At 70.7% G+C, this 27554-nt stretch overlaps 8 pseudogenes; all 8 read right to left on the bottom strand.

Annotated features, from left to right (window-relative positions):
• Positions 1 to 1308: 1308 nt before the first annotated feature.
• LOC148756709 (5S ribosomal RNA) lies at positions 1309 to 1428 on the bottom strand (annotated as a pseudogene).
• A 4664-nt stretch (positions 1429 to 6092) lies between these two features.
• Positions 6093 to 6212, bottom strand: LOC148756708 (5S ribosomal RNA; annotated as a pseudogene).
• Positions 6213 to 7467: 1255 nt separating this feature from the next.
• LOC148756707 (5S ribosomal RNA) lies at positions 7468 to 7587 on the bottom strand (annotated as a pseudogene).
• Positions 7588 to 12316: 4729 nt separating this feature from the next.
• On the bottom strand, positions 12317 to 12436 carry LOC148756706 (5S ribosomal RNA; annotated as a pseudogene).
• Positions 12437 to 13864: 1428 nt separating this feature from the next.
• On the bottom strand, positions 13865 to 13984 carry LOC148756705 (5S ribosomal RNA; annotated as a pseudogene).
• A 4702-nt stretch (positions 13985 to 18686) lies between these two features.
• Positions 18687 to 18806, bottom strand: LOC148756704 (5S ribosomal RNA; annotated as a pseudogene).
• A 1433-nt stretch (positions 18807 to 20239) lies between these two features.
• LOC148756703 (5S ribosomal RNA) lies at positions 20240 to 20359 on the bottom strand (annotated as a pseudogene).
• Positions 20360 to 25026: 4667 nt separating this feature from the next.
• On the bottom strand, positions 25027 to 25146 carry LOC148756702 (5S ribosomal RNA; annotated as a pseudogene).
• Between the last annotated feature and the right edge of the window lie 2408 nt (positions 25147 to 27554).

The raw sequence follows: 27554 nt of genomic DNA, 5'->3' as shown, positions 1-27554 counted from the left end.
CGGCTCCCCGCCTCTTCCTAATGCCCCTGGCGTGGGCGGCGGGCTACTCCTGGCCGACAGCGAGGCCCCTTCGCGCCACCCGGGGCTCCATGGGACACTGCCACTTCCCTGATGGTGCCAGAAGTCGTGGAACTCTGGCATCCTGGGACTCCCGGCACCCAGACCGGCATACAACCCGCCCCCCTACCGCCACCAGGTTTACCCCCAACCGCAGCCCCAAGGCTGTTTGAGGCCTGAACCAGCAGGCAACCCTGGGCCTGGGAGTTGTGGGAGGACCCCGCGGCGGCGGCGGGGGCGGCTGCGGCGGCGGCGGCGGCGGCGGCGGAGGCAGGGGAGGGTGGCGAGGTAGGCGATGGCAACCGCGTGGATGGCGCCAGGGCGGCGATGGCGGCGGCGACAATGGGGGCTTTGACGGTGGGCGCTGGGACACGGGGGCCGATGGCGGCGGCGGTGGCGGCGGGGGCTGGGGAGGGCGTGAGGGCGGTGCTGGCGGCGGAGGCCGGGAGAGCAGAGGTGGGAGACTGAGCGAGTATGGCATTGGTGGCGGCGGGGGCTGGGGCGGGGGCTGGGAAGATGGCGGTGCTGGAGGCGGGGAGAGCAGAGGAGGGAATTGAGGGAGTGCGGCAATGGCGGCAGCGGGGGCGGGGGAGGGCGTGAGGGCGGTGCTGGCGGCGGAGGCCGGGAGAGCAGAGGCGGGAGACTGAGGGAGTATGGCGATGGTGGCTGCGGGGGTCTGGGGCGGAGGCGGGGGAGATGGCGGTGCTGGAGGCGGGGAGAGCGGAGGAGGGAATTGAGGGAGTACGGATATGGCGGCGGCGGGGGCGGGGGTGGGGGAGAGGGCAGCACTGGTGGCGGAGATGGGGAGCGCGGTGCTGGCGGCCGAGGTGGGGAGAGCACAGGAGGGAGTTTGAGGGAGTTTGGCGGTGGCGGCGGCGGGGGCGGGGACAGGGGCGGGGGCGAGGGCAGCGCTGGCGGGGGTGGGGGGGGGTGGGGGGGTGGGGGGGTGGGGGGGGTGGGGAGCCCGGTGGTGGCGGTGGCTTTGGCGCAGGCGGCGGTGGCGGCGACCGCGAGTCGGCGAAGGATTCGCGATGACGGCCTGCGGGACCGAAGAGGACTGAGAGGAGGGTGTGTGGGGGGAGCCCTGGCCCATGGGCCTGGTGTGCGGCCGGGGCTGCCAGCTTGTAGTGCCGGGCGGCTGACCCTCTGCTGGTCAGGGGGACCTGCGGCTGGCTGGGAGGCTGCAGAGGGGCAAGGGGCGGCAGGGGTTCGGAGGGAGCCACGCCGGAGCGGCGATGCAAAAGGAGACGCTAGCAAAAGCCAACAGGTATTCCCAGGCGGTCTCCCATCCAAGTACTAACCAGGACAGACCCTGCTTCGCTTCCGAGATCAGACGAGATCTGCTGCGTTCAGGGTGGTATGGCCTTAGGCACTGGGACCCGGCTCCCGGCACTCCAAGAGCCTGCTCCCGACTTGCCTCCTGAGCGCACGCGCCATGCTGCTGGGCCGCTCGGGTGGCGAGCATGTCTGCCCGAGTGCCTCCCGCCCGCTCCCCGCCTCCTCCGGTCGCCGCTGGTGTGGGCGACGGGCTACTCCTGGCCCGCAGCGAGGCCCCTTCGCGCCCCCCAGTGGCTCCACAGGCCTCTGTCACTTCCCTGACTGTGACATATGTCTGGGCGCCCTGGCATCCTGGGACTCCCCACGCCCGGAATGGCTTTTACCACGCCGCCCTACCCCAACCCCTCTCATCCCCCCCCCAGCCCCACAACCGCACACCCTCCTTGCTGCTGTGCTGTCCCCACCACTCAGGGCCACCGAGGGGGTCGCAGGGTCCTCTCAGTCCCCTCCACCCTAGGGACGTGCAACCCAGGCCCTGGCCCTGGCCGGCCCCACCCACTGGCCCAAAGCCAGGGAGAGCCACCCGCGACCAGGGGGCAGCACCTCCAGACTGCCGCCACCCTTCGTCACACAGCCTTCTGTCTGGGCCCTCGCCCCTCATCAGCGACCGGCGTCCCGCCCGATCACTGGTCACTTCACTGGCTACACATCACCTCTCCTGACCCAGGGTGTTGAGAGAGAGGATGAGAGAAGGCCAGAGACGGAGCAAGAGGTAGGTGGAGAGAGACAGACGGGGACTGTGGGGACAGACTTGCAGAGAGCACTTTCCAGGCTCTGGGCCTCGCGTGGAGGGGTGCTGCGTGGGGGCTGCACGGACATCAGCTGTTACCGCTTGGCCATCAGCTGTTGCCAGTTGGCCATTGGCCACTGGCAGAGCTGCGGTGGCCAAGCTAGGAAGCGCGGATGGTGGACTGCAAATTGCAGAGGGGCGCGGACTGCAGTGGGCCGGCTTGGTGAGTCTGTTGGTTGGCAGAGAATCGGCCGGCAGGTAGGGGATCGGGCGGCTCCGGCTTGCCGTGTCTCCAAGCCAGCCGCCCGTGAGACATGGTGCTATGAGCTCCCTATCCGTGGCTCTGTTGGTGTTCCTTCTTGGCCTCGCCAAATCCTGGGTTCTTGTGCGGGCAGAGGGACTAGAGTCCCCGCAGGACAGGGACCGACAGACAGAACGGGGGGACAGGGGGTCCGGGGGACGGGAGGACCGGGGGACAGGGGACCGGGAGACGGGTGTAAGAGGGGGGACAGGGAGAACGGTGGGTCTGTAGGAACCCGGGGCGGGGGTACCGGGGGACGGGGTACCAGGAGATGGGGGAAGGGGGGCAGGGGGACAGGGAGACCGTTGGAACTGGGAGAACCGGGGGACGGGGGGTCTGGGAGACGGGGGCATGTGGGACGGGGGGAAGGGGTGACCGGAAGATGGGGGGACGGGAGTACGAGAGGGCCGGGGGGCCGGGGGTCTGGGGGATGGGGGGACAAGGGGACCGGGGGACCGGGGGGACAGGGGGACTGGGTACTGGGAGACAGTGGGACCAGGGGACGGGGGGACCGGGAGATGGGGGGACACGGTACCAGGGGAAAGGGAGACCGGGGAATTGGGGGACAGGGAGACTGGGGGACTGGGGGATTGGGGGAATGAGAGGACGGTGGGACTGGCGGACGGTGGGACGGAGGGACCAGGAGACCGGTGGATGGAGGGACAGGAGTACGAGGGTACTGGGGGACGAGGGACATGGGGAGGGGGGGACCGGGAAACGGGGGAACGGGGGACCGTGAGACGGGGGGACCGGGAGATGGGGGACCTGGGGCCGGGGGGCCGGGGTGACGGGGGGACCGGGAGACAGAGGGACAGGGGGACTGGAGGGTCGGGGGGACCGGGGTACGGGGGGACCGGGGGACGGGGGGACCGGGGCAACGGAGACGGGGGGGACCGGGGGAACGGCGGATGGGGGGACCAGGGGACCCGCGGACCGGGGGACCGGAGGTTGGGGGGACCGGGGGATAGGGGACCGGGCGACGGGGTGACCAGGGGCATGAATGGACTGGGGGGACGGGGGTACCAGTGGACCGGGAGATGGGGGGACCGGGGGACCGGGGACCGGGGGACGGGGGGACCGGGGGACCGGGGGTTGGGGGACTGGGGGATGAGGGGACCGGGAGATCGGGTACCGGGGAACGGGGCGACTAGGAGACGGGGGACCGCGAGACGGGGGACCGGGGACGGGGTGACCGGGAGATGGGACACCGGGAGACGGGAGACTGTGGGACGGGAGGACCGGAAGACGGGGCGAACGGAGAACTGGGGGATCGGTAGACGGGGGCCAGGGCGATGGGGGAACCGGGGGACTGGGGGACCGGGGGACCAGGGACCGGGGGTTGGGGGTCCAGGGGATGAGGGGACCGGGAGACGGGGGACCTGGGGACCGGGCGACCGGGAGACGGGGGACCGGGAGACGGGGGGATGGGTGTGCGGCCGGACCGGGAGACAGAGGGACAGGGAGATGGGGGGACCGGGGGACCGGGGAAGGGGGTAACACTGGACGGAGGACCGGGGGACCGGAAGACCGGGCGACCGGGAGACAGGGGACCGGGAGACTGGGGACCGGGAGACGGGGCGACCGGGGAACGGGGGGACCGGTAGAAGGGCGCCTGGGCGCCGGGGGAACCGGGGGACCGGGGGACCAGGAGACGGGGGACCGGGGAACAGGAGACCGGGGGTATGGGGGGACGGGGGGACCAGGCGAAGGAGGGACGGGGGGACGGGGAGACGTTGGGACTGGGGGACCGGGGGACAGGTGGACCGCGAGACGGAGGACCGGGAGACGGGGGAACGGGGGTCGGGGGACCCGGGGAGGGGGGTACCGGGAGACGAGGGAATGGGGGACGGGTGGACCAGGGGCGTGGGGGGACTGGGGGGACGGGCCACCGGGGGACGTGTGGACTGGGAGAGGGTGGATGGGGGTACGGGGGAACAGGGGGATCAGGGGACGGGGGGAACAGGGGACGGGGGGGGGGGACCGGAATAGGGGGGATGGTGGAACGTGGGGACGGGGGACCCGGGAGACGGGGGACAGGAAGACGGGGAACCGGGGGAACGGAGACAGGGGTGACGGGGAGACGGGGGTACCGGGGGACGGGGGTACTGCGTGGGGCTGCACTGACATCAGCTGTTACCGCTTGGCCTTCAGCTGTTGCCAGTTGGCCATTGGACACCGGCAGAGCTGCGGTGGCCAAGCTAGGAAGCGCGGATGGTGGACTGCAAATTGCAGAGGGGCGCGGACTGCAGTGGGCCGGCTTGGTGGGTCTGTTGGTTGGCAGAGAATCGGCCAGCAGGTGGGGGATCGGGCGGCTCCGGCTTGCCGTGTCTCCAAGCCAGCCGCCCGTGAGACATGGTGCTATGAGACCCCTATCCGTGGCTCTGTGGGTGTTCCTTCTTGGCCTCGCCAAATCCTGCGTTCTTGTGCGGGCAGAGGGACTAGAGTCCCCGCAGGACAGGGACAGACAGACAGAACGGGAGGAGGAGTAAGAGGGAGCGAGATGGAAATATACACGTATATGTACATGTATGTGTCTAGACATACAGAGAGACATGGACAGAGACAGAGAAAGAGGGGGCTGGCACGCGGGGAGAGAGCTCCTGAGCCAGAGCAAGAACCCAACAGGCACGTCACAGAGCCAGACAGACATGGGGTGGGGGAGGGTGGGAGGGACGCACATTCGGGCACACGGACTGGGACAGACGCACTGAGGCTGTGTTGAAGTGGTGGCTTCTCCACCGGAGTGTGGTCGTGCCCGGGGCTGGGCTCCGCCAAGGAGGCATTGCCCTGGCGTTGGCAGTCACCATTGAAGCCCCCGGGGCGGGCCGCCAGGGTCTCCGGAGGGCCAGTGGGCTCTGAGCCCCGCCCAGGGACCCGCCCGCGGGAGGAGAGTGGCAGCCCCCAGGCACCCTGGTTGTGAGGATTGTGTGCCTGCGTGCCTGCTCTTCCCTTGTGGCGGTCTCCCCTGGAGTCGATGGCGCGTGGTGTGTTGGGGTGCTGCTCCCGCCGTCCCCTGGTTTGTCCCGGCTCTTTGTGCCCTTTGTGTCGGGGACACCGTGGCCGGCGGGAAGGGAGGGCTCCTGGCTCTTGTGGGAGACGGGAGGGGACGCGCGGGGGTGTGGGGAGAGGTGCCTGCCCGCGGAGACAGAAGACTCCGGTGGGGCGGGGCGGGTGGGCGTCCCGTTTGCCCGAGGACACGCCGATCCTGTGTCTCGGGGCCCAGGGGCAGGCGCAGGGATGGGCGTCCCCTGGGCTCGGGCCGAGGTGCAAAGGACCGGCACGTCCTGGGATGGAGAGAGCCTGGTGGAAGCCTGCGCCGGCAGGCAGCCCTGGGCTTGGGCGTTGGGGGTTGCGGCGGCGGCAGGGTCGGGGAGCGAGAGGGAGCCCTGCGATGGCGGTGGCGGCGGCGGCGACCTAGACGCGGCTGACTGCTGCAGGCTGACGGCCTGCCTCGGCGAAGAGCACTAAGAAGAGGGAGAGGGGGGGAGCCCTGGCCGACAGGCCTGGTGTGCGGCCGGGGATGCGAGCTTGTAGTGCTGGGCGGCTGTCCCTCCTCTGGCCAGGGGGACCTTCGGCTGGCTGGGCGGCTGCAGGGGTTGCAGAGGGGCAAGGGGCGGCAGGGATTCGGAGGGAGGCACGCCGGGGCGGCGGCGCAAAAGGAGAGGCGAGCAAAAGCCTACAGGTATTCCCAGGCGGTCTCCCATGCAAGTACTAACCAGGCCCCTCCCTGCTTAGCTCCCGAGATCAGAGGAGATCGGGCGCGTTCAGGGTGGTATGGCCGTAGACGCTGGGACCCGGCTCCCGCACCCCAAGAGCCTGCTCCCGGCCTGTCTCGTGAGCGCCCGCCATGCAGATGAGCCGCTCCGGTGGCGAGCATCGACCCGCGGGCCGGCTCTGCCAGCACCGCGTCCCCCCCCAGTCCGGCTCCCCGCCTCTTCCTAATGCCCCTGGCGTGGGCGGCGGGCTACTCCTGGCCGACAGCGAGGCCCCTTCGCGCCACCCGGGGCTCCATGGGACACTGCCACTTCCCTGATGGTGCCAGAAGTCGTGGAACTCTGGCATCCTGGGACTCCCCGCACCCAGACCGGCATACAACCCGCCCCCCTACCGCCACCAGGTTTACCCCCAACCGCAGCCCCAAGGCTGGTGGAGGCCTGCACCAGCAGGCAACCCTGGGCCTGGGAGTTGTGGGAGGACCCCGCGGCGGCGGCGGGGGCGGCGGCGGCGGCGGCGGCGGCGGCGGCAGAGGCAGGGGAGGGTGGCGAGGTAGGCGATGGCAACCGCGTGGATGGCGCCAGGGCGACGATGGCGGCGGCGACAATGGGGGCTTTGACGGTGGGTGCTGGGACACGGGGGCCGATGGCGGCGGCGGTGGCGGCGGGGGCTGGGGAGGGCGTGAGGGCGGTGCTGGCGGCGGAGGCCGGGAGAGCAGAGGCGGGAGACTGAGCGAGTATGGCATTGGTGGCGGCGGGGGCTGGGGCGGGGGCTGGGAAGATGGCGGTGCTGGAGGCGGGGAGAGCAGAGGAGGGAATTGAGGGAGTACGGATATGGCGGCGGCGGGGGCGGGGGTGGGGGAGAGGCAGCACTGGTGGCGGAGATGGGGAGCGCGGTGCTGGCGGCCGAGGTGGGGAGAGCACAGGAGGGAGTTTGAGGGAGTTTGGCGGTGGCGGCGGCGGGGGCGGGGACAGGGGCGGGGGCGAGGGCAGCGCTGGCGGGGGGGGGGGGGGGGGGGAAGGGGGGGGAGGGGGGGGAGCCCGGTGGTGGCGGTGGCTTTGGCGCAGGCGGCGGTGGCGGCGACCGCGAGTCGGCGAAGGATTCGCGATGACGGCCTGCGGGACCGAAGAGGACTGAGAGGAGGGTGTGTGGGGGGAGCCCTGGCCCACGGGCCTGGTGTGCGGCCGGGGCTGCCAGCTTGTAGTGCCGGGCGGCTGACCCTCTGCTGGTCAGGGGGACCTGCGGCTGGCTGGGAGGCTGCAGAGGGGCAAGGGGCGGCAGGGGTTCGGAGGGAGCCACGCCGGAGCGGCGATGCAAAAGGAGACGCTAGCAAAAGCCAACAGGTATTCCCAGGCGGTCTCCCATCCAAGTACTAACCAGGACAGACCCTGCTTCGCTTCCGAGATCAGACGAGATCTGCTGCGTTCAGGGTGGTATGGCCTTAGGCACTGGGACCCGGCTCCCGGCACTCCAAGAGCCTGCTCCCGACTTGCCTCCTGAGCGCACGCGCCATGCTGCTGGGCCGCTCGGGTGGCGAGCATGTGTGCCCGAGTGCCTCCCGCCCGCTCCCCGCCTCCTCCGGTCGCCGCTGGTGTGGGCGACGAGCTACTCCTGGCCCGCAGCGAGGCCCCTTCGCGCCCCCCAGTTGCTCCACAGGCCTCTGTCACTTTCCTGACTGTGACATATGTCTGGGCGCCCTGGCATCCTGGGACTCCCCACGCCCGGAATGGCTTTTACCACGCCCCCCTACCCCAACCCCTCTCATCCCCCCCCCAGCCCCACAACCGCACACCCCCCTTGCTGCTGTGCTGTCCCCACCACTCAGGGCCACCGAGGGGGTCGCAGGGTCCTCTCAGTCCCCTCCACCCTAGGGACGTGCAACCCAGGCCCTGGCCCTGGCCGGCCCCACCCACTGGCCCAAAGCCAGGGAGAGCCACCCGCGACCAGGGGGCAGCACCTCCAGACTGCCGCCACCCTTCGTCACACAGCCTTCTGTCTGGGCCCTCGCCCCTCATCAGCGACCGGCGTCCCGCCCGATCACTGGTCACTTCACTGGCTACACATCACCTCTCCTGACCCAGGGTGTTGAGAGAGAGGATGAGAGAAGGCCAGAGATGGAGCAAGAGGTAGGCGGAGAGAGACAGACGGGGACTGTGGGGACAGACTTGCAGAGAGCACTTTCCAGGCTCTGGGCCTCGCGTGGAGGGGTGCTGCGTGGGGGCTGCACGGACATCAGCTGTTACCGCTTGGCCATCAGCTGTTGCCAGTTGGCCATTGGCCACTGGCAGAGCTGCGGTGGCCAAGGTAGGAAGCGCGGATGGTGGACTGCAAATTGCAGAGGGGCGCGGACTGCAGTGGGCCGGCTTGGTGGGTCTGTTGGTTGGCAGAGAATCGTCCGGCAGGTTGGGGATCGGGCGGCTCCGGCTTGCTGTGTCTCCAAGCCAGCCGCCCGTGAGACATGGTGCTATGAGCCCCCTATCCGTGGCTCTGTTGGTGTTCCTTCTTGGCCTCGCCAAATCCTGGGTTCTTGTGCGGGCAGAGGGACTAGAGTCCCCGCAGGACAGGGACCGACAGACAGAACGGGGGGACAGGGGGACCGGGGGATGGGAGGACCGGGGGACAGGGGACCGGGAGACGGGTGTAAGGGGGGGGACAGGGAGAACGGTGGGACTGTGGGAACCCGGGGCGGGGGTACCGGGGGACGGGGTACCAGGAGATGGGGGAAGGGTGGCAGGGGGACAGGGAGACCGTTGGAACTGGGAGAACCGGGGGACGGGGGGTCTGGGAGACGGGGGCATGTGGGATGGGGGGAAGGGGTGACCGGAAGATGGGGGGACGGGAGTACGAGAGGGCCGGGGGGACGGGGGGACTGGGGGATGGGGGGACAAGGGGACCGGGGGACCGGGGGGACAGGGGGACTGGGTACTGGGAGACAGTGGGACCAGGAGACGGGGGGACCGGGAGATGGGGGGACACGGTACCAGGGGAAAGGGAGACCGGGGAATTGGGGGACAGGGAGACTGGGGGACTGGGGGATTGGGGGAATGAGAGGACGGTGGGACTGGCGGACGGTGGGACGGAGGGACCAGGAGACCGATGGATGGAGGGACAGGAGTACGAGGGTACTGGGGGACGAGGGACATGGGGAGGTGGGGACCGGGAAACGGGGGAACGGGGGACCGTGAGACGGGGGGACCGGGAGATGGGGGACCTGGGGCCGGGGGGCCGGGGTGACGGGGGGACCGGGAGACAGAGGGACAGGGGGACTGGAGGGTCGGGGGGACCGGGGTACGGGGGGACCGGGGGACGGGGGGACCGGGGCAACGGAGACGGGGGGGACCGGGGGAACGGCGGATGGGGGGACCAGGGGACCCGCGGACCGGGGGACCGGAGGTTGGGGGGACCGGGGGATAGGGGACCGGGCGACGGGGTGACCAGGGGCATGAATGGACTGGGGGGACGGGGGTACCAGTGGACCGGGAGATGGGGGGACCGGGGGACCGGGGACCGGGGGACGGGGGGACCGGGGGACCGGGGGTTGGGGGACTGGGGGATGAGGGGACCGGGAGATCGGGTACCGGGGAACGGGGCGACTAGGAGACGGGGGACCGCGAGACGGGGGACCGGGGACGGGGTGACCGGGAGATGGGACACCGGGAGACGGGAGACTGTGGGACGGGAGGACCGGAAGACGGGGCGAACGGAGAACTGGGGGATCGGTAGACGGGGGCCAGGGCGATGGGGGAACCGGGGGACTGGGGGACCGGGGGACCAGGGACCGGGGGTTGGGGGTCCAGGGGATGAGGGGACCGGGAGACGGGGGACCTGGGGACCGGGCGACCGGGAGACGGGGGACCTGGGGACCGGGCGACCGGGAGACGGGGGACCGGGAGACGGGGGGATGGGTGTGCGGCCGGACCGGGAGACAGAGGGACAGGGAGATGGGGGGACCGGGGGACCGGGGGAAGGGGGTAACACTGGACGGAGGACCGGGGGACCGGAAGACCGGGCGACCGGGAGACAGGGGACCGGGAGACTGGGGACCGGGAGACGGGGCGACCGGGGAACGGGGGGACCGGTAGAAGGGCGCCTGGGCGCCGGGGGAACCGGGGGACCGGGGGACCAGGAGACGGGGGACCGGGGAACAGGAGACCGGGGGTATGGGGGGACGGGGGGACCAGGCGAAGGAGGGACGGGGAGACGGGGAGACGTTGGGACTGGGGACCGGGGGACAGGTGGACCGCAAGACGGAGGACCGGGAGACGGGGGAACGGGGGTCGGGGGACCCGGGGAGGGGGGGACCGGGAGATGAGGGAATGGGGGACGGGTGGACCAGGGGCGTGGGTGGACTGGGGGGACGGGGGAGCGGGGGACGGGGTTGGGGCACTGGGGGGACGGGGGCACCGGGGGACGGGTGGACTGGGAGAGGGTGGATGGGGGTACGGGGGAACAGGGGGATCAGGGGACGGGGGGAACAGGGGACGGGGGGACCGGAATAGGGGGGATGGTGGAACGTGGGGACGGGGGACCCGGGAGATGGGGGACAGGAAGACGGGGAACCGGGGGAACGGAGACAGGGGTGACGGGGAGACGGGGGTACCGGGGGACGGGGGTACTGCGTGGGGCTGCACTGACATCAGCTGTTACCGCTTGGCCTTCAGCTGTTGCCAGTTGGCCATTGGACACCGGCAGAGCTGCGGTGGCCAAGCTAGGAAGCGCGGATGGTGGACTGCAAATTGCAGAGGGGCGCGGACTGCAGTGGGCCGGCTTGGTGGGTCTGTTGGTTGGCAGAGAATCGGCCAGCAGGTGGGGGATCGGGCGGCTCCGGCTTGCCGTGTCTCCAAGCCAGCCGCCCGTGAGACATGGTGCTATGAGACCCCTATCCGTGGCTCTGTGGGTGTTCCTTCTTGGCCTCGCCAAATCCTGCGTTCTTGTGCGGGCAGAGGGACTAGAGTCCCCGCAGGACAGGGACAGACAGACAGAACGGGAGGAGGAGTAAGAGGGAGCGAGATGGAAATATACACGTATATGTACATGTATGTGTCTAGACATACAGAGAGACATGGACAGAGACAGAGAAAGAGGGGGCTGGCACGCGGGGAGAGAGCTCCTGAGCCAGAGCCAGAACCCAACAGGCACGTCACAGAGCCAGACAGACATGGGGTGGGGGAGGGTGGGAGGGACGCACATTCGGGCACACGGACTGGGACAGACGCACTGAGGCTGTGTTGAAGTGGTGGCTTCTCCACCGGAGTGTGGTCGTGCCCGGGGCTGGGCTCCGCCAAGGAGGCATTGCCCTGGCGTTGGCAGTCACCATTGAAGCCCCCGGGGCGGGCCGCCAGGGTCTCCGGAGGGCCAGTGGGCTCTGAGCCCCGCCCAGGGACCCGCCCGCGGGAGGAGAGTGGCAGCCCCCAGGCACCCTGGTTGTGAGGATTGTGTGCCTGCGTGCCTGCTCTTCCCTTGTGGCGGTCTCCCCTGGAGTCGATGGCGCGTGGTGTGTTGGGGTGCTGTTCCCGCCGTCCCCTGGTTTGTCCCGGCTCTTTGTGCCCTTTGTGTCGGGGACACCGTGGCCGGCGGGAAGGGAGGGCTCCTGGCTCTTGTGGGAGACGGGAGGGGACGCGCGGGGGTGTGGGGAGAGGTGCCTGCCCGCGGAGACAGAAGACTCCGGTGGGGCGGGGCGGGTGGGCGTCCCGTTTGCCCGAGGACACGCCGATCCTGTGTCTCGGGGCCCAGGGGCAGGCGCAGGGATGGGCGTCCCCTGGGCTCGGGCCGAGGTGCAAAGGACCGGCACGTCCTGGGATGGAGAGAGCCTGGTGGAAGCCTGCGCCGGCAGGCAGCCCTGGGCTTGGGCGTTGGGGGTTGCGGCGGCGGCAGGGTCGGGGAGCGAGAGGGAGCCCTGCGATGGCGGTGGCGGCGGCGGCGACCTAGACGCGGCTGACTGCTGCAGGCTGACGGCCTGCCTCGGCGAAGAGCACTAAGAAGAGGGAGAGGGGGGGAGCCCTGGCCGACAGGCCTGGTGTGCGGCCGGGGATGCGAGCTTGTAGTGCTGGGCGGCTGTCCCTCCTCTGGCCAGGGGGACCTTCGGCTGGCTGGGCGGCTGCAGGGGTTGCAGAGGGGCAAGGGCCGGCAGGGATTCGGAGGGAGGCACGCCGGGGCGGCGGCGCAAAAGGAGAGGCGAGCAAAAGCCTACAGGTATTCCCAGGAGGTCTCCCATGCAAGTACTAACCAGGCCCCTCCCTGCTTAGCTCCCGAGATCAGAGGAGATCGGGCGCGTTCAGGGTGGTATGGCCGTAGACGCTGGGACCCGGCTCCCGCACCCCAAGAGCCTGCTCCCGGCCTGTCTCGTGAGCGCCCGCCATGCAGATGAGCCGCTCCGGTGGCGAGCATCGACCCGCGGGCCGGCTCTGCCAGCACCGCGTCCCCCCCCAGTCCGGCTCCCCGCCTCTTCCTAATGCCCCTGGCGTGGGCGGCGGGCTACTCCTGGCCGACAGCGAGGCCCCTTCGCGCCACCCGGGGCTCCATGGGACACTGCCACTTCCCTGATGGTGCCAGAAGTCGTGGAACTCTGGCATCCTGGGACTCCCCGCACCCAGACCGGCATACAACCCGCCCCCCTACCGCCACCAGGTTTACCCCCAACCGCAGCCCCAAGGCTGGTGGAGGCATGCACCAGCAGGCAACCCTGGGCCTGGGAGTTGTGGGAGGACCCCGCGGCGGCGGCGGGGGCGTCTGCGGCGGCGTCTGCGGCGGCGGCGGCGGCGGCGGCGGCGGAGGCAGGGGATGGTGTCGAGGCAGGCGATGGCAACCGCGTGGATGGCGCCAGGGCGGCGATGGCGGCGGCGACAATGGGGGCATTGACGGTGGGCGCTGGGACACGGGGGCCGATGGCGGCGGCGGTGGCGGCGGGGGCTGGGGAGGGCGTGAGGGCGGTGCTGGCGGCGGAGGCCGGGAGAGCAGAGGCGGGAGACTGAGCGAGTATGGCATTGGTGGCGGCGGGGGCTGGGGCGGGGGCTGGGAAGATGGCGGTGCTGGAGGCGGGGAGAGCAGAGGAGGGAATTGAGGGAGTGCGGCAATGGCGGCAGCGGGGGCGGGGGAGGGCGTGAGGGCGGTGCTGCGGGGGAGGCCGGGAGAGCAGAGGCGGGAGACTGAGGGAGTATGGCGATGGTGGCTGCGGGGGTCTGGGGCGGGGGCGGGGGAGATGGCGGTGCTGGAGGCGGGGAGAGCGGAGGAGGGAATTGAGGGAGTACGGATATGGCGGCGGCGGGGGTGGGGGTGGGGGAGAGGGCAGCACTGGTGGCGGAGATGGGGAGCGCGGTGCTGGCGGCCGAGGTGGGGAGAGCACAGGAGGGAGTTTGAGGGAGTTTGGCGGTGGCGGCGGCGGGGGCGGGGACAGGGGCGGGGGCGAGGGCAGCGCTGGCGGGGGTGGGGGGTGGGGGGGTGGGGGGGTGGGGGGGGTGGGGAGCCCGGTGGTGGCGGTGGCTTTGGCGCAGGCGGCGGTGGCGGCGACCGCGAGTCGGCGAAGGATTCGCGATGACGGCCTGCGGGACCGAAGAGGACTGAGAGGAGGGTGTGTGGGGGGAGCCCTGGCCCACGGGCCTGGTGTGCGGCCGGGGCTGCCAGCTTGTAGTGCCGGGCGGCTGACCCTCTGCTGGTCAGGGGGACCTGCGGCTGGCTGGGAAGCTGCAGAGGGAGCCACGCCGGAGCGGCGATGCAAAAGGAGACGCTAGCAAAAGCCAACAGGTATTCCCAGGCGGTCTCCCATCCAAGTACTAACCAGGACAGACCCTGCTTCGCTTCCGAGATCAGACGAGATCTGCTGCATTCAGGGTGGTATGGCCTTAGGCACTGGGACCCGGCTCCCGTCACTCCAAGAGCCTGCTCCCGACTTGCCTCCTGAGCGCACGCGCCATGCTGCTGGGCCGCTCGGGTGGCGAGCATGTGTGCCCGAGTGCCTCCCGCCCGCTCCCCGCCTCCTCCGGTCGCCGCTGGTGTGGGCCACGGGCTACTCCTGGCCCGCAGCGAGGCCCCTTCGCGCCCCCCAGTGGCTCCACAGGCCTCTGTCACTTCCCTGACTGTGACATATGTCTGGGCGCCCTGGCATCCTGGGACTCCCCACGCCCGGAATGGCTTTTACCACGCCCCCCTACCCCAACACCTCTCATCCCCCCCCCAGCCCCACAACCGCACACCCCCCCTTGCTGCTGTGCTGTCCCCACCACTCAGGGCCACCGAGGGGGTCGCAGGGTCCTCTCAGTCCCCTCCACCCTAGGGACGTGCAACCCAGGCCCTGGCCCTGGCCGGCCCCACCCACTGGCCCAAAGCCAGGGAGAGCCACCCGCGACCAGGGGGCAGCACCTCCAGACTGCCGCCACCCTTCGTCACACAGCCTTCTGTCTGGGCCCTCGCCCCTCATCAGCGACCGGCGTCCCGCCCGATCACTGGTCACTTCACTGGCTACACATCACCTCTCCTGACCCAGGGTGTTGAGAGAGAGGATGAGAGAAGGCCAGAGACGGAGCAAGAGGTAGGCGGAGAGAGACAGACGGGGACTGTGGGGACAGACTTGCAGAGAGCACTTTCCAGGCTCTGGGCCTCGCGTGGAGGGGTGCTGCGTGGGGGCTGCACGGACATCAGCTGTTACCGCTTGGCCATCAGCTGTTGCCAGTTGGCCATTGGCCACTGGCAGAGCTGCGGTGGCCAAGCTAGGAAGCGCGGATGGTGGACTGCAATTTGCAGAGGGGCGCGGACTGCAGTGGGCCGGCTTGGTGGGTCTGTTGGTTGGCAGAGAATCGGCCGGCAGGTTGGGGATCGGGCGACTCCGGCTTGCCGTGTCTCCAAGCCAGCCGCCCGTGAGACATGGTGCTATGAGCCCCCTATCCGTGGCTCTGTTGGTGTTCCTTCTTGGCCTCGCCAAATCCTGGGTTCTTGTGCGGACAGAGGGACTAGAGTCCCCGCAGGACAGGGACCGACAGACCGAACGGGGGGACAGGGGGACCGGGGGACGGGAGGACCGGGGGACAGGGGACCGGGAGACGGGTGTAAGGGGGGGGACAGGGAGAACGGTGGGACTGTAGGAACCCGGGGCGGGGGTACCGGGGGACGGGGTACCAGGAGATGGGGGAAGGGGGGCAGGGGGACAGGGAGACCGTTGGAACTGGGAGAACCGGGGGACGGGGGGTCTGGGAGACGGGGGCATGTGGGACGGGGGGAAGGGGTGACCGGAAGATGGGGGGACGGGAGTACGAGAGGGCCGGGGGGACGGGGGGACTGGGGGATGGGGGGACAAGGGGAAGGGGGAACGGGGGGGACAGGGGGACTGGGTACTGGGAGACAGTGGGACCAGGGGACGGGGGGACCGGGAGATGGGGGGACACGGTACCAGGGGAAAGGGAGACCGGGGAATTGGGGGACAGGGAGACTGGGGGACTGGGGGATTGGGGGAATGAGAGGACGGTGGGACTGGCGGACGGTGGGACGGAGGGACCAGGAGACCGGTGGATGGAGGGACAGGAGTACGAGGGTACTGGGGGACGAGGGACATGGGGAGGGGGGGACCGGGAAACGGGGGAACGGGGGACCGTGAGACGGGGGGACCGGGAGATGGGGGACCTGGGGCCGGGGGGCCGGGGTGACGGGGGGACCGGGAGACAGAGGGACAGGGGGACTGGAGGGTCGGGGGGACCGGGGGACGGGGGGACCGGGGGACGGGGGGACCGGGTCAACGGAGACGGGGGGGGACCGGGGGAACGGCGGATGGGGGGACCAGGGGACCCGCGGACCGGGGGACCGGAGGTTGGGGGGACCGGGGGATAGGGGACCGGGCGACGGGGTGACCAGGGGCATGAATGGACTGGGGGGACGGGGGTACCAGTGGACCGGGAGATGGGGGGACCGGGGGACCGGGGACCGGGGGACGGGGGGACCGGGGGACCGGGGGTTGGGGGACTGGGGGATGAGGGGACCGGGAGATCGGGTACCGGGGAACGGGGCGACTAGGAGACGGGGGACCGCGAGACGGGGGACCGGGGACAGGGTGACCGGGAGATGGGACACCGGGAGACGGGAGACTGTGGGACGGGAGGACCGGAAGACGGGGCGAACGGAGAACTGGGAGATCGGTAGACGGGGGCCAGGGCGATGGGGTAACCGGGGGACTGGGGGACCGGGGGACCAGGGACCGGGGGTTGGGGGTCCAGGGGATGAGGGGACCGGGAGACGGGGGACCTGGGGACCGGGCGACCGGGAGACGGGGGACCGGGAGACGGGGGGATGGGTGTGCGGCCGGACCGGGAGACAGAGGGACAGGGAGATGGGGTGACCGGGGGACCGGGGGAAGGGGGTAACACTGGACGGAGGACCGGGGGACCGGAAGACCGGGCGACCGGGAGACAGGGGACCGGGAGACTGGGGACCGGGAGACGGGGCGACCGGGGAACGGGGGGACCGGTAGAAGGGCGGCTGGGCGCCGGGGGAACCGGGGGACCAGGGGACCAGGAGACGGGGGACCGGGGAACGGGAGACCGGGGGTATGGGGGGACGGGGGGACCAGGCGAAGGAGGGACAGGGGGACGGGGAGACGTTGGGACTGGGGGACCGGGGGACAGGTGGACCGCGAGACGGAGGACCGGGAGACGGGGGAACGGGGGTCGGGGGACCCGGGGAGGGGGGACCTGGAGACGAAGGAATGGGGGACGGGTGGACCAGGGGCGTGGGGGTACTGGGGGGACGGGGGAGCGGGGGACGGGGGATGGGGCACTGGGGGGACGGGGGCACCGGGGGACGGGTGGACTGGGAGAGGGTGGATGGGGGTACGGGGGAACAGGGGGATCAGGGGACGGGGGGAACAGGGGACGGGGGGGACCGGAATAGGGGGGATGGTGGAACGTGGGGACGGGGGACCCGGGAGACGGGGGACAGGAAGACGGGGAACCGGGGGAACGGAGACAGGGGTGACGGGGAGACGGGGGTACCGGGGGACGGGGGTACTGCGTGGGGCTGCACTGACATCAGCTGTTACCGCTTGGCCTTCAGCTGTTGCCAGTTGGCCATTGGACACCGGCAGAGCTGCGGTGGCCAAGCTAGGAAGCGCGGATGGTGGACTGCAAATTGCAGAGGGGCGCGGACTGCAGTGGGCCGGCTTGGTGGGTCTGTTGGTTGGCAGAGAATCGGCCAGCAGGTGGGGGATCGGGCGGCTCCGGCTTGCCGTGTCTCCAAGCCAGCCGCCCGTGAGACATGGTGCTATGAGCCCCCTATCCGTGGCTCTGTGGGTGTTCCTTCTTGGCCTCGCCAAATCCTGCGTTCTTGTGCGGGCAGAGGGACTAGAGTCCCCGCAGGACAGGGACAGACAGACAGAACGGGAGGAGGAGTAAGAGGGAGCGAGATGGAAATATACACGTATATGTACATGTATGTGTCTAGACATACAGAGAGACATGGACAGAGACAGAGAAAGAGGGGGCTGGCACGCGGGGAGAGAGCTCCTGAGCCAGAGCCAGAACCCAACAGGCACGTCACAGAGCCAGACAGACATGGGGTGGGGGAGGGTGGGAGGGACGCACATTCGGGCACACGGACTGGGACAGACGCACTGAGGCTGTGTTGAAGTGGTGGCTTCTCCACCGGAGTGTGGTCGTGCCCGGGGATGGGCTCCGCCAAGGAGGCATTGCCCTGGCGTTGGCAGTCACCATTGAAGCCCCCGGGGCGGGCCGCCAGGGTCTCCGGAGGGCCAGTGGGCTCTGAGCCCTGCCCAGGGACCCGCCCGCGGGAGGAGAGTGGCAGCCCCCAGGCACCCTGGTTGTGAGGATTGTGTGCCTGCGTGCCTGCTCTTCCCTTGTGGCGGTCTCCCCTGGAGTCGATGGCGCGTGGTGTGTTGGGGTGCTGCTCCCGCCGTCCCCTGGTTTGTCCCGGCTCTTTGTGCCCTTTGTGTCGGGGACACCGTGGCCGGCGGGAAGGGAGGGCTCCTGGCTCTTGTGGGAGACGGGAGGGGACGCGCGGGGGTGTGGGGAGAGGTGCCTGCCCGCGGAGACAGAAGACTCCGGTGGGGCGGGGCGGGTGGGCGTCCCGTTTGCCCGAGGACACGCCGATCCTGTGTCTCGGGGCCCAGGGGCAGGCGCAGGGATGGGCGTCCCCTGGGCTCGGGCCGAGGTGCAAAGGACCGGCACGTCCTGGGATGGAGAGAGCCTGGTGGAAGCCTGCGCCGGCAGGCAGCCCTGGGCTTGGGCGTTGGGGGTTGCGGCGGCGGCAGGGTCGGGGAGCGAGAGGGAGCCCTGCGATGGCGGTGGCGGCGGCGGCGACCTAGACGCGGCTGACTGCTGCAGGCTGACGGCCTGCCTCGGCGAAGAGCACTAAGAAGAGGGAGAGGGGGGGAGCCCTGGCCGACAGGCCTGGTGTGCGGCCGGGGATGCGAGCTTGTAGTGCTGGGCAGCTGTCCCTCCTCTGGCCAGGGGGACCTTCGGCTGGCTGGGCGGCTGCAGGGGTTGCAGAGGGGCAAGGGGCGGCAGGGATTCGGAGGGAGGCACGCCGGGGCGGCGGCGCAAAAGGAGAGGCGAGCAAAAGCCTACAGGTATTCCCAGGCGGTCTCCCATGCAAGTACTAACCAGGCCCCTCCCTGCTTAGCTCCCGAGATCAGAGGAGATCGGGCGCGTTCAGGGTGGTATGGCCGTAGACGCTGGGACCCGGCTCCCGCGCCCCAAGAGCCTGCTCCCGGCCTGTCTCGTGAGCGCCCGCCATGCAGATGAGCCGCTCCGGTGGCGAGCATCGACCCGCGGGCCGGCTCTGCCAGCACCGCGTCCCCCCCCAGTCCGGCTCCCCGCCTCTTCCTAATGCCCCTGGCGTGGGCGGCGGGCTACTCCTGGCCGACAGCGAGGCCCCTTCGCGCCACCCGGGGCTCCATGGGACACTGCCACTTCCCTGATGGTGCCAGAAGTCGTGGAACTCTGGCATCCTGGGACTCCCGGCACCCAGACCGGCATACAACCCGCCCCCCTACCGCCACCAGGTTTACCCCCAACCGCAGCCCCAAGGCTGGTGGAGGCCTGAACCAGCAGGCAACCCTGGGCCTGGGAGTTGTGGGAGGACCCCGCGGCGGCGGCGGGGGCGGCTGCGGCGGCGGCGGCGGCGGCGGCGGAGGCAGGGGAGGGTGGCGAGGTAGGCGATGGCAACCGCGTGGATGGCGCCAGGGCGGCGATGGCGGCGGCGACAATGGGGGCTTTGACGGTGGGCGCTGGGACACGGGGGCCGATGGCGGCGGCGGTGGCGGCGGGGGCTGGGGAGGGCGTGAGGGCGGTGCTGGCGGCGGAGGCCAGGAGAGCAGAGGTGGGAGACTGAGCGAGTATGGCATTGGTGGCGGCGGGGGCTGGGGCGGGGGCTGGGAAGATGGCGGTGCTGGAGGCGGGGAGAGCAGAGGAGGGAATTGAGGGAGTGCGGCAATGGCGGCAGCGGGGGCGGGGGAGGGCGTGAGGGCGGTGCTGGCGGCGGAGGCCGGGAGAGCAGAGGCGGGAGACTGAGGGAGTATGGCGATGGTGGCTGCGGGGGTCTGGGGCGGGGGCGGGGGAGATGGCGGTGCTGGAGGCGGGGAGAGCGGAGGAGGGAATTGAGGGAGTACGGATATGGCGGCGGCGGGGGCGGGGTTGGGGGAGAGGGCAGCACTGGTGGCGGAGATGGGGAGCGCGGGGCCGAGGTGGGGAGAGCACAGGAGGGAGTTTGAGGGAGTTTGGCGGTGGCGGCGGCGGGGGCGGGGACAGGGGCGGGGGCGAGGGCAGCGCTGGCGGGGGGGGGGGGGTGGGGGGTGGGGGGGTGGGGGGGGTGGGGAGCCCGGTGGTGGCGGTGGCTTTGGCGCAGGCGGCGGTGGCGGCGACCGCGAGTCGGCGAAGGATTCGCGATGACGGCCTGCGGGACCGAAGAGGACTGAGAGGAGGGTGTGTGGGGGGAGCCCTGGCCCACGGGCCTGGTGTGCGGCCGGGGCTGCCAGCTTGTAGTGCCGGGCGGCTGACCCTCTGCTGGTCAGGGGGACCTGCGGCTGGCTGGGAGGCTGCAGAGGGGCAAGGGGCGGCAGGGGTTCGGAGGGAGCCACGCCGGAGCGGCGATGCAAAAGGAGACGCTAGCAAAAGCCAACAGGTATTCCCAGGCGGTCTCCCATCCAAGTACTAACCAGGACAGACCCTGCTTCGCTTCCGAGATCAGACGAGATCTGCTGCGTTCAGGGTGGTATGGCCTTAGGCACTGGGACCCGGCTCCCGGCACTCCAAGAGCCTGCTCCCGACTTGCCTCCTGAGCGCACGCGCCATGCTGCTGGGCCGCTCGGGTGGCGAGCATGTCTGCCCGAGTGCCTCCCGCCCGCTCCCCGCCTCCTCCGGTCGCCGCTGGTGTGGGCGACGGGCTACTCCTGGCCCGCAGCGAGGCCCCTTCGCGCCCCCCAGTGGCTCCACAGGCCTCTGTCACTTCCCTGACTGTGACATATGTCTGGGCGCCCTGGCATCCTGGGACTCCCCACGCCCGGAATGGCTTTTACCACGCCGCCCTACCCCAACCCCTCTCATCCCCCCCCCCAGCCCCACAACCGCACACCCTCCTTGCTGCTGTTTTGTCCCCACCACTCAGGGCCACCGAGGGGGTCGCAGGGTCCTCTCAGTCCCCTCCACCCTAGGGACGTGCAACCCAGGCCCTGGCCCTGGCCGGCCCCACCCACTGGCCCAAAGCCAGGGAGAGCCACCCGCGACCAGGGGGCAGCACCTCCAGACTGCCGCCACCCTTCGTCACACAGCCTTCTGTCTGGGCCCTCGCCCCTCATCAGCGACCGGCGTCCCGCCCGATCACTGGTCACTTCACTGGCTACACATCACCTCTCCTGACCCAGGGTGTTCAGAGAGAGGATGAGAGAAGGCCAGAGACGGAGCAAGAGGTAGGTGGAGAGAGACAGACGGGGACTGTGGGGACAGACTTGCAGAGAGCACTTTCCAGGCTCTGGGCCTCGCGTGGAGGGGTGCTGCGTGGGGGCTGCACGGACATCAGCTGTTACCGCTTGGCCATCAGCTGTTGCCAGTTGGCCATTGGCCACTGGCAGAGCTGCGGTGGCCAAGCTAGGAAGCGCGGATGGTGGACTGCAAATTGCAGAGGGGCGCGGACTGCAGTGGGCCGGCTTGGTGAGTCTGTTGGTTGGCAGAGAATCGGCCGGCAGGTAGGGGATCGGGCGGCTCCGGCTTGCCGTGTCTCCAAGCCAGCCGCCCGTGAGACATGGTGCTATGAGCTCCCTATCCGTGGCTCTGTTGGTGTTCCTTCTTGGCCTCGCCAAATCCTGGGTTCTTGTGCGGGCAGAGGGACTAGAGTCCCCGCAGGACAGGGACCGACAGACAGAACGGGGGGACAGGGGGACCGGGGGACGGGAGGACCGGGGGACAGGGGACCGGGAGACGGGTGTAAGAGGGGGGACAGGGAGAACGGTGGGTCTGTAGGAACCCGGGGCGGGGGTACCGGGGGACGGGGTACCAGGAGATGGGGGAAGGGGGGCAGGGGGACAGGGAGACCGTTGGAACTGGGAGAACCGGGGGACGGGGGGTCTGGGAGACGGGGGCATGTGGGACGGGGGGAAGGGGTGACCGGAAGATGGGGGGACGGGAGTACGAGAGGGCCGGGGGGCCGGGGGTCTGGGGGATGGGGGGACAAGGGGACCGGGGGACCGGGGGGACAGGGGGACTGGGTACTGGGAGACAGTGGGACCAGGGGACGGGGGGACCGGGAGATGGGGGGACACGGTACCAGGGGAAAGGGAGACCGGGGAATTGGGGGACAGGGAGACTGGGGGACTGGGGGATTGGGGGAATGAGAGGACGGTGGGACTGGCGGACGGTGGGACGGAGGGACCAGGAGACCGGTGGATGGAGGGACAGGAGTACGAGGGTACTGGGGGACGAGGGACATGGGGAGGGGGGGACCGGGAAACGGGGGAACGGGGGACCGTGAGACGGGGGGACCGGGAGATGGGGGACCTGGGGCCGGGGGGCCTGGGTGACGGGGGGACCGGGAGACAGAGGGACAGGGGGACTGGAGGGTCGGGGGGACCGGGGTACGGGGGGACCGGGGGACGGGGGGACCGGGGCAACGGAGACGGGGGGGACCGGGGGAACGGCGGATGAGGGGACCAGGGGACCCGCGGACCGGGGGACCGGAGGTTGGGGGGACCGGGGGATAGGGGACCGGGCGACGGGGTGACCAGGGGCATGAATGGACTGGGGGGACGGGGGTACCAGTGGACCGGGAGATGGGGGGACCGGGGGACCGGGGACCGGGGGACGGGGGGACCGGGGGACCGGGGGTTGGGGGACTGGGGGATGAGGGGACCGGGAGATCGGGTACCGGGGAACGGGGCGACTAGGAGACGGGGGACCGCGAGACGGGGGACCGGGGACGGGGTGACCGGGAGATGGGACACCGGGAGACGGGAGACTGTGGGACGGGAGGACCGGAAGACGGGGCGAACGGAGATCTGGGGGATCGGTAGACGGGGGCCAGGGCGATGGGGTAACCGGGGGACTGGGGGACCGGGGGACCAGGGACCGGGGGTTGGGGGTCCAGGGGATGAGGGGACCGGGAGACGGGGGACCTGGGGACCGGGCGACCGGGAGACGGGGGACCGGGAGACGGGGGGATGGGTGTGTGGCCGGACCGGGAGACAGAGGGACAGGGAGATGGGGGGACCGGGGGACCGGGGAAGGGGGTAACACTGGACGGAGGACCGGGGGACCGGAAGACCGGGCGACCGGGAGACAGGGGACCGGGAGACTGGGGACCGGGAGACGGGGCGACCGGGGAACGGGGGGACCGGTAGAAGGGCGCCTGGGCGCCGGGGGAACCGGGGGACCGGGGGACCAGGAGACGGGGGACCGGGGAACAGGAGACCGGGGGTATGGGGGGACGGGGGGACCAGGCGAAGGAGGGACGGGGGGACGGGGAGACGTGGGGACTGGGGGACCGGGGGACAGGTGGACCGCGAGACGGAGGACCGGGAGACGGGGGAACGGGGGTCGGGGGACCCGGGGAGGGGGGTACCGGGAGACGAGGGAATGGGGGACGGGTGGACCAGGGGCGTGGGGGGACTGGGGGGACGGGCCACCGGGGGACGTGTGGACTGGGAGAGGGTGGATGGGGGTACGGGGGAACAGGGGGATCAGGGGACGGGGGGAACAGGGGACGGGGGGGGGGGGGACCGGAATAGGGGGGATGGTGGAACGTGGGGACGGGGGACCCGGGAGACGGGGGACAGGATGACGGGGAACCGGGGGAACGGAGACAGGGGTGACGGGGAGACGGGGGTACCGGGGGACGGGGGTACTGCGTGGGGCTGCACTGACATCAGCTGTTACCGCTTGGCCTTCAGCTGTTGCCAGTTGGCCATTGGACACCGGCAGAGCTGCGGTGGCCAAGCTAGGAAGCGCGGATGGTGGACTGCAAATTGCAGAGGGGCGCGGACTGCAGTGGGCCGGCTTGGTGGGTCTGTTGGTTGGCAGAGAATCGGCCAGCAGGTGGGGGATCGGGCGGCTCCGGCTTGCCGTGTCTCCAAGCCAGCCGCCCGTGAGACATGGTGCTATGAGCCCCCTATCCGTGGCTCTGTGGGTGTTCCTTCTTGGCCTCGCCAAATCCTGCGTTCTTGTGCGGGCAGAGGGACTAGAGTCCCCGCAGGACAGGGACAGACAGACAGAACGGGAGGAGGAGTAAGAGGGAGCGAGATGGAAATATACACGTATATGTACATGTATGTGTCTAGACATACAGAGAGACATGGACAGAGACAGAGAAAGAGGGGGCTGGCACGCGGGGAGAGAGCTCCTGAGCCAGAGCCAGAACCCAACAGGCACGTCACAGAGCCAGACAGACATGGGGTGGGGGAGGGTGGGAGGGACGCACATTCGGGCACACGGACTGGGACAGACGCACTGAGGCTGTGTTGAAGTGGTGGCTTCTCCACCGGAGTGTGGTCGTGCCCGGGGCTGGGCTCCGCCAAGGAGGCATTGCCCTGGCGTTGGCAGTCACCATTGAAGCCCCCGGGGCGGGCCGCCAGGGTCTCCGGAGGGCCAGTGGGCTCTGAGCCCCGCCCAGGGACCCGCCCGCGGGAGGAGAGTGGCAGCCCCCAGGCACCCTGGTTGTGAGGATTGTGTGCCTGCGTGCCTGCTCTTCCCTTGTGGCGGTCTCCCCTGGAGTCGATGGCGCGTGGTGTGTTGGGGTGCTGCTCCCGCCGTCCCCTGGTTTGTCCCGGCTCTTTGTGCCCTTTGTGTCGGGGACACCGTGGCCGGCGGGAAGGGAGGGCTCCTGGCTCTTGTGGGAGACGGGAGGGGACGCGCGGGGGTGTGGGGAGAGGTGCCTGCCCGCGGAGACAGAAGACTCCGGTGGGGCGGGGCGGGTGGGCGTCCCGTTTGCCCGAGGACACGCCGATCCTGTGTCTCGGGGCCCAGGGGCAGGCGCAGGGATGGGCGTCCCCTGGGCTCGGGCCGAGGTGCAAAGGACCGGCACGTCCTGGGATGGAGAGAGCCTGGTGGAAGCCTGCGCCGGCAGGCAGCCCTGGGCTTGGGCGTTGGGGGTTGCGGCGGCGGCAGGGTCGGGGAGCGAGAGGGAGCCCTGCGATGGCGGTGGCGGCGGCGGCGACCTAGACGCGGCTGACTGCTGCAGGCTGACGGCCTGCCTCGGCGAAGAGCACTAAGAAGAGGGAGAGGGGGGGAGCCCTGGCCGACAGGCCTGGTGTGCGGCCGGGGATGCGAGCTTGTAGTGCTGGGCGGCTGTCCCTCCTCTGGCCAGGGGGACCTTCGGCTGGCTGGGCGGCTGCAGGGGTTGCAGAGGGGCAAGGGGCGGCAGGGATTCGGAGGGAGGCACGCCGGGGCGGCGGCGCAAAAGGAGAGGCGAGCAAAAGCCTACAGGTATTCCCAGGAGGTCTCCCATGCAAGTACTAACCAGGCCCCTCCCTGCTTAGCTCCCGAGATCAGAGGAGATCGGGCGCGTTCAGGGTGGTATGGCCGTAGACGCTGATACCCGGCTCCCGCGCCCCAAGAGCCTGCTCCCGGCCTGTCTCGTGAGCGCCCGCCATGCAGATGAGCCGCTCCGGTGGCGAGCATCGACCCGCGGGCCGGCTCTGCCAGCACCGCGTCCCCCCCCAGTCCGGCTCCCCGCCTCTTCCTAATGCCCCTGGCGTGGGCGGCGGGCTACTCCTGGCCGACAGCGAGGCCCCTTCGCGCCACCCGGGGCTCCATGGGACACTGCCACTTCCCTGATGGTGCCAGAAGTCGTGGAACTCTGGCATCCTGGGACTCCCGGCACCCAGACCGGCATACAACCCGCCCCCCTACCGCCACCAGGTTTACCCCCAACCGCAGCCCCAAGGCTGTTTGAGGCCTGAACCAGCAGGCAACCCTGGGCCTGGGAGTTGTGGGAGGACCCCGCGGCGGCGGCGGGGGCGGCTGCGGCGGCGGCGGCGGCGGCGGCGGAGGCAGGGGAGGGTGGCGAGGTAGGCGATGGCAACCGCGTGGATGGCGCCAGGGCGGCGATGGCGGCGGCGACAATGGGGGCTTTGACGGTGGGCGCTGGGACACGGGGGCCGATGGCGGCGGCGGTGGCGGCGGGGGCTGGGGAGGGCGTGAGGGCGGTGCTGGCGGCGGAGGCCGGGAGAGCAGAGGTGGGAGACTGAGCGAGTATGGCATTGGTGGCGGCGGGGGCTGGGGCGGGGGCTGGGAAGATGGCGGTGCTGGAGGCGGGGAGAGCAGAGGAGGGAATTGAGGGAGTGCGGCAATGGCGGCAGCGGGGGCGGGGGAGGGCGTGAGGGCGGTGCTGGCGGCGGAGGCCGGGAGAGCAGAGGCGGGAGACTGAGGGAGTATGGCGATGGTGGCTGCGGGGGTCTGGGGCGGGGGCGGGGGAGATGGCGGTGCTGGAGGCGGGGAGAGCGGAGGAGGGAATTGAGGGAGTACGGATATGGCGGCGGCGGGGGCGGGGGTGGGGGAGAGGGCAGCACTGGTGGCGGAGATGGGGAGCGCGGTGCTGGCGGCCGAGGTGGGGAGAGCACAGGAGGGAGTTTGAGGGAGTTTGGCGGTGGCGGCGGCGGGGGCGGGGACAGGGGCGGGGGCGAGGGCAGCGCTGGCGGGGGTGGGGGGTGGGGGGGTGGGGGGGTGGGGGGGGTGGGGAGCCCGGTGGTGGCGGTGGCTTTGGCGCAGGCGGCGGTGGCGGCGACCGCGAGTCGGCGAAGGATTCGCGATGACGGCCTGCGGGACCGAAGAGGACTGAGAGGAGGGTGTGTGGGGGGAGCCCTGGCCCACGGGCCTGGTGTGCGGCCGGGGCTGCCAGCTTGTAGTGCCGGGCGGCTGACCCTCTGCTGGTCAGGGGGACCTGCGGCTGGCTGGGAGGCTGCAGAGGGGCAAGGGGCGGCAGGGGTTCGGAGGGAGCCACGCCGGAGCGGCGATGCAAAAGGAGACGCTAGCAAAAGCCAACAGGTATTCCCAGGCGGTCTCCCATCCAAGTACTAACCAGGACAGACCCTGCTTCGCTTCCGAGATCAGAGGAGATCTGCTGCGTTCAGGGTGGTATGGCCTTAGGCACTGGGACCCGGCTCCCGGCACTCCAAGAGCCTGCTCCCGACTTGCCTCCTGAGCGCACGCGCCATGCTGCTGGGCCGCTCGGGTGGCGAGCATGTCTGCCCGAGTGCCTCCCGCCCGCTCCCCGCCTCCTCCGGTCGCCGCTGGTGTGGGCAACGGGCTACTCCTGGCCCGCAGCGAGGCCCCTTCGCGCCCCCCAGTGGCTCCACAGGCCTCTGTCACTTCCCTGACTGTGACATATGTCTGGGCGCCCTGGCATCCTGGGACTCCCCACGCCCGGAATGGCTTTTACCACGCCCCCCTACCCCAACACCTCTCATCCCCCCCCCAGCCCCACAACCGCACACCCCCCCTTGCTGCTGTGCTGTCCCCACCACTCAGGGCCACCGAGGGGGTCGCAGGGTCCTCTCAGTCCCCTCCACCCTAGGGACGTGCAACCCAGGCCCTGGCCCTGGCCGGCCCCACCCACTGGCCCAAAGCCAGGGAGAGCCACCCGCGACCAGGGGGCAGCACCTCCAGACTGCCGCCACCCTTCGTCACACAGCCTTCTGTCTGGGCCCTCGCCCCTCATCAGCGACCGGCGTCCCGCCCGATCACTGGTCACTTCACTGGCTACACATCACCTCTCCTGACCCAGGGTGTTGAGAGAGAGGATGAGAGAAGGCCAGAGACGGAGCAAGAGGTAGGCGGAGAGAGACAGACGGGGACTGTGGGGACAGACTTGCAGAGAGCACTTTCCAGGCTCTGGGCCTCGCGTGGAGGGGTGCTGCGTGGGGGCTGTACGGACATCAGCTGTTACCGCTTGGCCATCAGCTGTTGCCAGTTGGCCATTGGCCACTGGCAGAGCTGC

Source organism: Rhinolophus sinicus, chromosome 11 (assembly GCF_057876585.1).
Source record: "Rhinolophus sinicus isolate RSI-liver-muscle chromosome 11, RSI-T2T, whole genome shotgun sequence".
NCBI classification, from domain to species: Eukaryota; Metazoa; Chordata; class Mammalia; order Chiroptera; family Rhinolophidae; genus Rhinolophus; species Rhinolophus sinicus.
The sequence above is the reverse complement of the archived record's forward strand: the minus strand, read 5'-3'. Positions and strand labels throughout refer to the sequence as shown.